The following is a 10,335-nucleotide window of genomic DNA, read 5'->3' as shown; positions in this document are numbered from 1 at the left end:
TTAACATTATTAAGATAACAGTACTCCCCCAAAAGATCTATAGAGTCAACAAAATCCCCATAAAAATCCCGAAATATCACTTCTACATAAATTTTTGAGGTTGATCTAGAGCTCATATTAAAATGCAAGGGACCCAGAATTGCTAAAAACAATTTTGAAAGTGTAGATCAAAGTTGGAGGACTCACACTTTCCAAATTAAGACTTACTAAAAAGTACCAGGTAATCAAGACAGCATGTTTATACATACACATCAATAGAATACATTTTAGAGTCCACAAATTTTAACAGTTGTGTTTTTGGTTAATTTGTTTTTGATAAACAGGCTAAATAAATTCAATTGGAAAAATTGATATTTTTAATAAACATTGTCAAATCAACTGGATACCTACATCCAAAAGAATGATGTTGAACCTGCAACCCATGCTATATGCAACAGTTAACCAGAAATGGATCACAAATTTAAATATAAGGAAAAAAGGAATAAAGCTCTTAGAGGAAAATATAGAAATAACTCTTTGCGACGTTGGTTTAGGCAATTGTTTCCTAGATATCACACCATAACACAAGTGACAAAAGAGAAAACTGATTAATTGGACTTCATGAAAATTTTAACCAGTTTTGTGCTTTAAAATTTACCAACAAAAGTATGAACAGACAATCCACAGATGGAAAAAAAATTCAATTTATATTACTTATAAGGGACTTATATCCAGCATATATAATTTATTCTTACAATTTAATAATAAAAAGACAAATAATCTAATTTTAAAATGGACAAAATATATGAAGACACATTTTTAAAACGATATACAGAGAGACAAGAACGTGAAAAAATGCTCTGCGTGATTCATCATTAATGAAATTAAAATCCAACCCCAATGAGAGCCAACTTCACACAAACAAGAATGGCTAAAATAAAGACAGGGACAATAGTACATGTTGGTGAGGATGTGGAGAAATTGGAACATTCATACACTGCTGGTAAAGTGCTAAAATGGCATAGTCATTTTGAAAAACAGGCTATTCCTAAATATGTTAAATATAGAGTTATCAAACAATCCAGCAATTCCACTCATGTATACACTTGAAAAAATTGAAAATATGTTTACACAAAAACTTGCTATATACTATATATGTTTAGAGACACGTTATTTATTGCTAGTAACAAAGTAGACAGCTCAAATGCCTATCAACTAATTAACGAATGAGCAAAATATGATATATCCATAGAGGGGAATATTATTTAACCATAAAAATAACATGCACTAAAGTATGGGTGAACTTTGAAGAAACTATAGTAAATGAAAGAAGCTAGAAAGAAAAGGCCACATGTTTCATGATTCTATGTATGTTTCATCTCCAGGATAGGCACATTGATAGAGACAGAAAGCAAAGTAGTAGCTGCCAGGGGCTGGGGAGAGGAGAAACAGGGAATGGCTGCTAATGGGCACAGGTTTTATTATGGCGGTTATAAAAATGCTCTAAAATTAAACAGTAGTTGCACAATGCTGTAAAAGTACCAAAAAATCACTGAATTGCACATTTTAAAAGAGTGAATTTTATGGTATGTAATTTATATATCAATAAAGCTGTTTTTAAATGACTATAAAAATAGTGTCACAATCTCTTGCCAAGTTTCCATATCTGAATCAGCTTTATGTTGGAGATTCATATATAGATGGAGAGGTCAGATCTTCAGGAAGAAACACTCTTACAATATTTTGCCAAGTGTTTATAAAAAAATAGTTCTCATTTCTTCCAAAGGAATAATTGCGATTTATTTGAGAACTACACAGTCAAGAAAGTGTAAAGCCCAATTATTTTGAGAATTGTTGGACGTATTGTTCAAGTTTACATTAATCTCCAGTGTTCCAAACTTCATCGTGACTCCATATTTGAGTGGGGACATATATAGAAATATAGGAAACAAATGAAATCCTGGCTGCGATGTAGCTCACAGTGAGTCCACTGGACCCATGGAACCACCGCTATTTATTCTTCCAGTTCCTGAAATTATAGTTGAAATGGGATACTTGGTCATTGATAGAATCCTCAAATTAATTAGTTTCTTTACCTGTGGGGTAAGAGCTATTGTAATAGAGAAAGGTAAGTGGAAGTCCATAAATTAGGATCTAATACTTAGATGAGTTTGAAGTAATACACAGTCATCTTTCAGGATCCATTTGGCTTTTGTAAGGTCACAGTGGTAAATTAAAATGATACATAATGAGAACCACTGGCCCTTTATCTTTTTGTTGTAGGACTAGCACTAATCTGCAATATATTTTATTTGTTTTCTGCTGATAAGAGGGTGAGCATACCTGTTTTAAAGACACTATAGCTAGAATCATGAACACAGCCTTGGTTCATTATATGTAGCGACTGATACGGCAAATGCATTCTTTCCCATCTCTGTCGGAATGGAGAATCCAAAAACTTTACCTTCAATAGAAATAGACATAGAACACATTTTTGGTATCTTTTCAAAAGTTTGTTCATTCTTCTGCCCCTTGTTATAGTCACAGGGACCTAGACAATGTACTTTGTGGAATATCACTTTGATCCACCATATTGATGACACCACGTTAATCAGATTTGTTGAGCAAGTTGGCAGGTGTATGAGGAAATTTTGTGAGACAAAGCGTCTCCACACAATGAAAGATAAACCCTGTGAAAATTCAGGACATTGTCACAAAATACATTTTTAGAAAAATACTGAGATACTTCAATTGCAAGACTTTTGCAAATTGCAAATACAATGGCAATCACTTACACCTTCCCCCAGTAAGATGGAAGTATAATGTCTGGTAGGTCTTTTTGGATTATGCCTACAGCATCCTCCCTTAGGAGTCCTAAAACCTGGGCTGTTTCCATATTTTGTGACGCAGAAGTAGTAGTAATTTCATCTTTATTGTATAATTTTACTGAAATTGACTCATTTTGGAGCACAAATATGCTTTTGTTAGTTGCAAAATATGCCTCAGGAAGCATTATTATCTGAGGATTGGTAAACATATTTGATCAAGCAACGCATTATCTTACATAATATTGCACCTGATTAAGGTTTTTTTGTTTTGCTTTGTTTTTATAGCCAAAGAGATGTAACATTAGGCAGGTGACAAGGAGATCCACTGGGGTTGTCACATGCTCACCATCCAGTAGCTGCTAGCCTAGTAATGAAACATGTTCTAATACAAAATTGAAGTCCTCACTTGGAGTTCAGTCTGCAATCGTTGTTAAAACGTTCATTCTAAACCAATGACCATTATAGAATTTTGTGCCCATAATAAGTAATAAATACATGTGTCTTGGGACACAATTAAGAAATTTTGCTTTTTATTGTTACAACTTTGGGCTCTGCAGATTTAAAGATTCTGGCTGCAGAGGGAAAATACTTTCACTAGGGGACATAGAACAATTCTCAATAACTACACCTACCACCTACTCACTTCAATATCCTTGTGCTAAGAGATGATTGGACAAATAAGACAACATATCGCAATGCTACTTGATCTTGATAATTAGAAGGGGGAAGGGTCTGTTGTTATGCAATGAACAGGGAAGAATATTTTGTACGTTGGTGATATAATTTAATATTTCTTTGTAATATCTCATTTGCTTTATTTTAAATGGACAGGACCACTAGCTCCAGCTTGATAAGGGCATGGTGACTTGACTGGTGTATCAGATGCCTTAAAGATGAGGGTCTAAGTTTAAGTAAACTTTATTCCCAGGAACACTAGTCAAGGGTAAGTAGAATCTAGAATGAGCATCAGAAGATGGTGATAATGAATATTAGTTTCATCTGGAGAGAAAGATACAACATCCCATTAACCTTTCCCTTTAAAGATTCACCAGGAAAAATGCTTACCAGAATCACAGAGGAGCCTGTTCCTGAATTGAGAAGAATAGTTTAGACTATGGTGAATGCTATGTTGTGCCAGTCAGAACCTTTTCCACCTTCAGGACTGACACATTCATTCCTCTATTTTCTGTTAATGTTGTTGGCTGAGAGCTTTTGGCTAAATTTCTCTTTAAGAATTTGTTCCTCTGAAAAGTGCTGTCATTCTGAATATCACACCTCTTTCCTTATACAACCCACAGCCAATGACCGGTGATGCAGAGTAATGCTGGCCCAGTTCCTTTGCTTTGATTTATGACAATGTGAAGAATTATTTCAATTCCAGAGCTCTTCACAATGTTTGCTGAGGTCCTTTGGCAATTTCTCTTTTTACGCAATGCTGCTTCCTTTAGTGCCAGGTGATCATCCTGTGAGAATTCTCATTAACATTCTCTCATCTCAGAGGCTTGGTTTGAGAGAAACCAATCTTGACAGAGAAAGAAGAGGCTCTTCATCTTAGTCTGACTGTTGTACAAGCAACTTTGATGCTTGGCTTCTGTGAGCCAACAAATAAAGTTCATTCATATCAACTGTGGCAGACCAAGATGTACAGAACCAGTGGCAGACATCCAGAGGAGAATCTCAGTCACAGCCCTTGGGATTTTAAGGGAAAGTGAAGGTAAAAGTAAAAGTAAAATTGTCCTTTTAACTAATAGCTCTTTTTCATGCTACGGGGCCATGGTAGGGACTAAATGCATGTTGACCACTTATTTGTTTACCATGTGACCTGAACTGCTCATCATAAACTAAATATGGTTTGATCTGTCTGCCTACAAAATCAAGTGCAAATATTTTTAAACTTGATGAGGGAAAAAAAAGGTTTGGAGAAGTTATCTATAGATGGACCCCTTGGGGTGTGTTCAGAGTGTCAGAATATTTTTTTTTCTATTGGAAGAGACTCATTTTAAGGATTAATTGGAAAAGGTGACCTTTCCATTCAATGTTCTTTCCCAGTCAGCTCAGCGCTTTTTCAGTGGGCTTATATAAAAACAGCCATGAAGGCAGTGATGGATTGTATATATGAGTTTAGCAACTTAGATATGACTTCACTAAAGCTGACTAGTTTAATATCCAGCTTGATAGCCACTGCTACCTATCTTGAGCACCAACCCACGTGAAAGAGTCAACGTTGTTACCAGGCATTAGATAGCAGACTGGTTTCCCCACAACATGAGTTCACATTAAGTGGGTTTAGTGATGAATTAACAGAAAACATAGCCAATCTTTCACTGTCTTTGAGACATAAATATTAAAGACCAAAAGAGAAACTTCAATAAATTCCAAATTTAAAATAATTTAACAATAATGCAAAATTAGAATACAAAAACATTCTATGCAACACGTATAAAATAAGAAAACTTTACACAATAAAACAAACAATTTAGCAATTAAAATTCTTTTCATAATTAAAAAGGATATGCAATATGGAACATATAATATTTATAAAATCACAACAACGAGTAATTTATACATGTAAATTTGTGGAAGAAAATAAGACTGGGCTTCGTTAGTCCTCCTCCTTCACTATTTATAGCCATGACTGCTTGCAATTTTCTTTTCTCACTGGACTCTTTGGAATTTATGAAAATTTTCACCTACTGAATAACAAGTAGTTGATAATAAATGGTTTATAAGTTAAGCTTATGTGATGTCTCAAAATGAAAAGTAAATTTTTAGTGTTAATTGAATGAATTATTTTAAAACAAAACATAAAGAAAGCCTTCAGCATTCAATTTGAGAAATAAGAGAAAGGATGAAAAACTAAATATAACAAAATTCAGATAAATAAAATTATGAATAAATACTTTAAAATCAGTTTATAAAATGTGGAAAATATTTAAATTGATCATTAAATCTAAAAATATAACATAAATATTAAACTAGATGAACTTCTTGCAAGTGAATATAGTTTAGCTTGATGCATTGTATTACTCCATTCTCACACGGCTATGAAGATATATTTAAGACTGAGTAATTTATAAAGAACAGAGGTTTAATTGACTCATAGTTCCACATGGCTGGGAAGGCCTCAGGAAACTTACAATCATAGCAGAAGGCACCCCTTCACAGGGCAGTAGGAGAGACAATGAGTGCCAGCAGTGGAAATGCCAGAAGCCTATAAAACTATCAGATCTCATGAGATATCACTCACTATCCTGAGAACAGCATGGGGTAAACCACTCTTACAGTCCAGTCATTTCCCACCAAGTCCCTCCTGGGACCTGGGGATTATTGGAAATAAAATTCAGGATTATACTTGGTGGGGACACAGTCAACCCTATCATTCTGCCCCTGGCCACTCCTAAATCTCATGTACTCACTTTTTGAAACACAATCATGCCTTTCCAACAGTCCCTCAAAGTCTTAGCTTATTCCAGCACTAACACAGAAGTCCAAGTCCAAAGTCTCATTTGAGATGTGGAATGTCCCTTCTGCCTATGAGCCTGTAAAATCAAAAGCAAGTTAGTTACTTCCTAGATACAATGGGGGTACAGGCATTGGGTAAATACACCCATCCCAAATGGGACAAATTGGCCAAAATGAAGGGGCTACAGTCCCCATGCAAGTCTGAAATCCAGTGAGGCAGTCAAATCATAAAGCTCCAAAATAATCTCCTTTGACTCCATGACTCTCATTCAGGTTAAGCTGATACAAGAAGTGGGCCTTGGGCATCTCCACCCCTGTGGCTTTGCAGGGTACAGCCCCTCTCCTTGCTGCTTTCCTGGGTTGGTGTTGAGTGTCTATGGCTTTTCCAGGCAGACAGTGCAAGCTGTCTGTGGATTTAAAATTCTGTGGTCTGGAGGACAGTGGCCCTCTTCTTACAGCACCATGTGCCCCAGTGGGGACTCTGTGTGGGGGCTCCCACCCCAAATTTCCCTTCTGCACTGCCCTAGCAGAAGTTCTCCATTAGGGCTCCACCCCTGCAGCAAACTTCTGCCTGGACATCCAGGTGTTTCCATACATCTTCTGAAAATCTAGGCAGAGGTTCCCAAACCTCGATTCTTGACTTTTGTGAACCCACATGCTCAACATGACATGGAAGTCACCAAGGATTGGGGCTTCCACCCTCTGAAACAATGGCCTGAGCCATGCCTTGGCTCTGTTTAACCATGGCTGGAATTGAAGAAGTTGGAACACAGGACACCATGTCCTGAGGCTGCGCAGAGAAGCAGGGCCCCCCTGGACCCAGACCACAAAACAATTTCTTCCTCCTAAGCCTCCAGGCCTGTAATGGAAGGCACTGCCATGAAGGTTTCTGATACACCTTTGAGACATTTTCCCCATTGTCTTGGTGATTAACAATCATCTCCTTATTACTTACGCAAATTTTTGCAGCAAGCTTGATTTTCTCCCAGAATTTTTTTTTTCTGTCACATCATCAGGCATTTCTGTCACATCATCAGACATTTTCCAAGCTATTATGCTCTACTTCCTCCTGAACCCTTTGCCACTTAGAAATTTCTTCTGCCAGATACTGTAAATCATTTCTCTCAAGTTGAAAGTTCTACAGATCTCTAGGGCAGGGGTAAAATGCCACCAGTCTCTTTACTAAAGCATAGCAAGAATGACCTTTGGTCCAGTTCCCAACAAGTTCCTCATCTCCATCTGAGACCATCTCAGCCTGGACTTTATTGTCCATATCACTTTCAGCATTTTGCTCAATGCCATTCAACTAGTCTCTAGGAAGTTTCAAACTTTCTGACATTTTTCTGTCTTCTTCTGAGCTCTCCAAATTTTTCAATGTCTGCCTGTTACCGAGTTCCAAAGTCGCTTTCACATTTTTAGACATCTTTACAGCAGTGCCCTAATCCCAATATCAATGTACTGTATTAGTCTGTTCTCATGCTGCTATGAAGAAACAACCAAGACTGGGTAATTTATAAAGAAAGTAGGTTTAATTGATTAACAGTTCTGCATGGCTGGGACGGCCTTAGGAAACTCACAATCATGATGGAATGCACCTCTTCACAGAGGAGCAGGAAAATGAATGCCAGCAGGGAAAATGTCAAATGTTTATAAAACCATCAGATCTCATGATAATTCACTATTGCAAGAAAAGCATGATCCAATCACTTCCCACTGGGTGCCTCCTATGACACTTGGGGATTATGGAAACAAAAATTCAAGATGAGATTTGCGTGGGGACACAGTCAAACCATATCAGGCAGGCATCATTAGGTAGAAGAGTTCCACCAATGTCTTTAAGACTAATTTTCTAGAACTTCATCTTGTGCCTGCTTACCTCTATGCTGACTCAGGCATGTGAAATCTCACCAAGTATATACAGGAAATAGATTATTCATACTCAGATTATATTTCCTTCTGGGAATGTAATGTTGAGGATTCACTTCACTGAAACTGCATGGACCAAGACTAGCACAAACGTTTACCATAATGAAAATAAAATAGTAGATGTTTCAATTTTCATCACTTGGTAACATCTGTCATTCACTTCACCATTTCAACTTTTCCACAAATTCAGTTTCACAAATGTCATTTCATTACTTACTGCAACAATGTTAACATTTGCTAAAAATACATTCAACTCCATTTTGCAAAAAGAAAGGTACTTAAACACAGCTATAGATCTACTTTGGACTGGAAAAAAATATGAGTTAAATATTCCTTATTTCTGAATAGAGTTTAGAACTCAGAAAACATTAAAAATGAAATAGGTTAAAAGCATATGAGTAAAGACACTTTCAAAATGAGCAATGCAAATAGTTTGCCAACATTTCAAAAATGCTCTCCTCTATAAGCAAAAAAAAGAAAAAAAGCTCATTCCATCATAATAAACAATCAATGTTCTACACTTAAATAGGCAAGGATGAAAAAAGAAACTAAGCAAAATAAGGATTTTTCTTAAAGCACCTGAGAGTGTCATCCTAAAGACACTCTAAAATAAAAGGAAACAAGTGTGATATAGGCATACTGTTTGGAGATATACCATTTTAATATGTCTGAAGAATCATGAAAATTGTAAGATGCCTTCAACCAGTAATTCTATGGCTAAGACCTATTTTAGATAAAATACTGTATAATCATTTTCATATAAATTCTCATCTGGAGAAATTTACCTAGATGAATTTACACATAAAATGATCATAAATATTATGTAAAATAAAAACATTCAGTCTGTACTCAATAAATTATACTTTATCATGTAGAATAATAAAACTTTAAATGATATTTTAAATAATCTTTAATAATATATGAAAATGAACATGAATATAATATGAAAATATGTATATATTTTGTATCATTGATTTATTGTGCCTATAAGTCAAAGAAAAAGATCAACATAAACAATAGCAAAAAGAAGAGTTAAAAAAAACCTTTGACACAAAGATTTGCAGCAATTTTGGAATGATAGGTTTATGTAATTTTACTCTACATATATTTCTACATTTCCATGTTATCTTCATTAGGCTAGTATTATTTTATAATATATTTATACATATTTATGTTTGTTTATGTCTATATATGCGTGTTTGTATGTACATATGTTTTATGTCTTAGTTTATTTTTTATAGGCTGCTAACTCATCATTGTTTATAAGAATAAAGGAATAAAAAATCCAAAATTTATTTTTCGTTTAAAAATACATGCAGTCACAAGAATGCATTTGTATTTGGCAATGTGAAATTTTTGTTCAGTGCCAATTCCCGTAGGCTCAGCCTACTTTGTCCATGTTTGGATGTACCTAGTGATGTTTGCTTTAGAATATAGTCTTCATTACATTAAAAAAAAAAGTCAACAGGGGCTAGGTCTGGATGTCTGTGTATGTAATGTTTTTCTTTTCAGCTAGAATCATGCATGGGCTTGTTGTGTTCTGTTTTGTTTTATGTATAGCAGAGAAATAATGCAAACAGCAGAAATAACTGGGAAGATAAATAGCAAGTCAAGTGCAATAACCATTAAGAATTGGTTATTATAATTTATTATAAGGGTTCCTCTCTTAAAAACGTGCCCTAGAGCATCTGAAAATCACAAATGGCTAAAAACTTGAGATTGATGTCAGATGTAGAGAGAAGTATTGTATTCTTTTTTCTAATACCATGCTCAGATCTTATTCCAGCAATAATCCTTAGTGGATAATGTCATATACTGACCCTAGAAATCAAGTTATGGTCATGTGGAAGTATTGCTTGGAGGTCTCTAAATTAGTAACAGGTCCTGTATGGCAATTTTTTTTTCAGTGAAAGTGATTTTGAACACAAGCTGCCATGGCTACAGGCAACTTTTAATTATCCACCAAGGGGGAAAAAAGAGAAAACATTACAGCAAAATGTTAATCCTTCCCTACCTTCATAAAAAAAGATACAGGAAATAAATTGCATGAGGGCCAAAAAAAGGAAATGGCGAAAAACTATTGGTTAACTTTGAGTGAAGAGTTTAAGTTTACAACAGAGAGAAAAAATACTCAGGGGGA

The sequence above is a fragment of the Pan paniscus genome, chromosome 17 (genome assembly GCF_029289425.2).
Source record: "Pan paniscus chromosome 17, NHGRI_mPanPan1-v2.0_pri, whole genome shotgun sequence".
NCBI classification, from domain to species: Eukaryota; Metazoa; Chordata; class Mammalia; order Primates; family Hominidae; genus Pan; species Pan paniscus.
Note: the sequence above shows the minus strand (reverse complement) of the source record.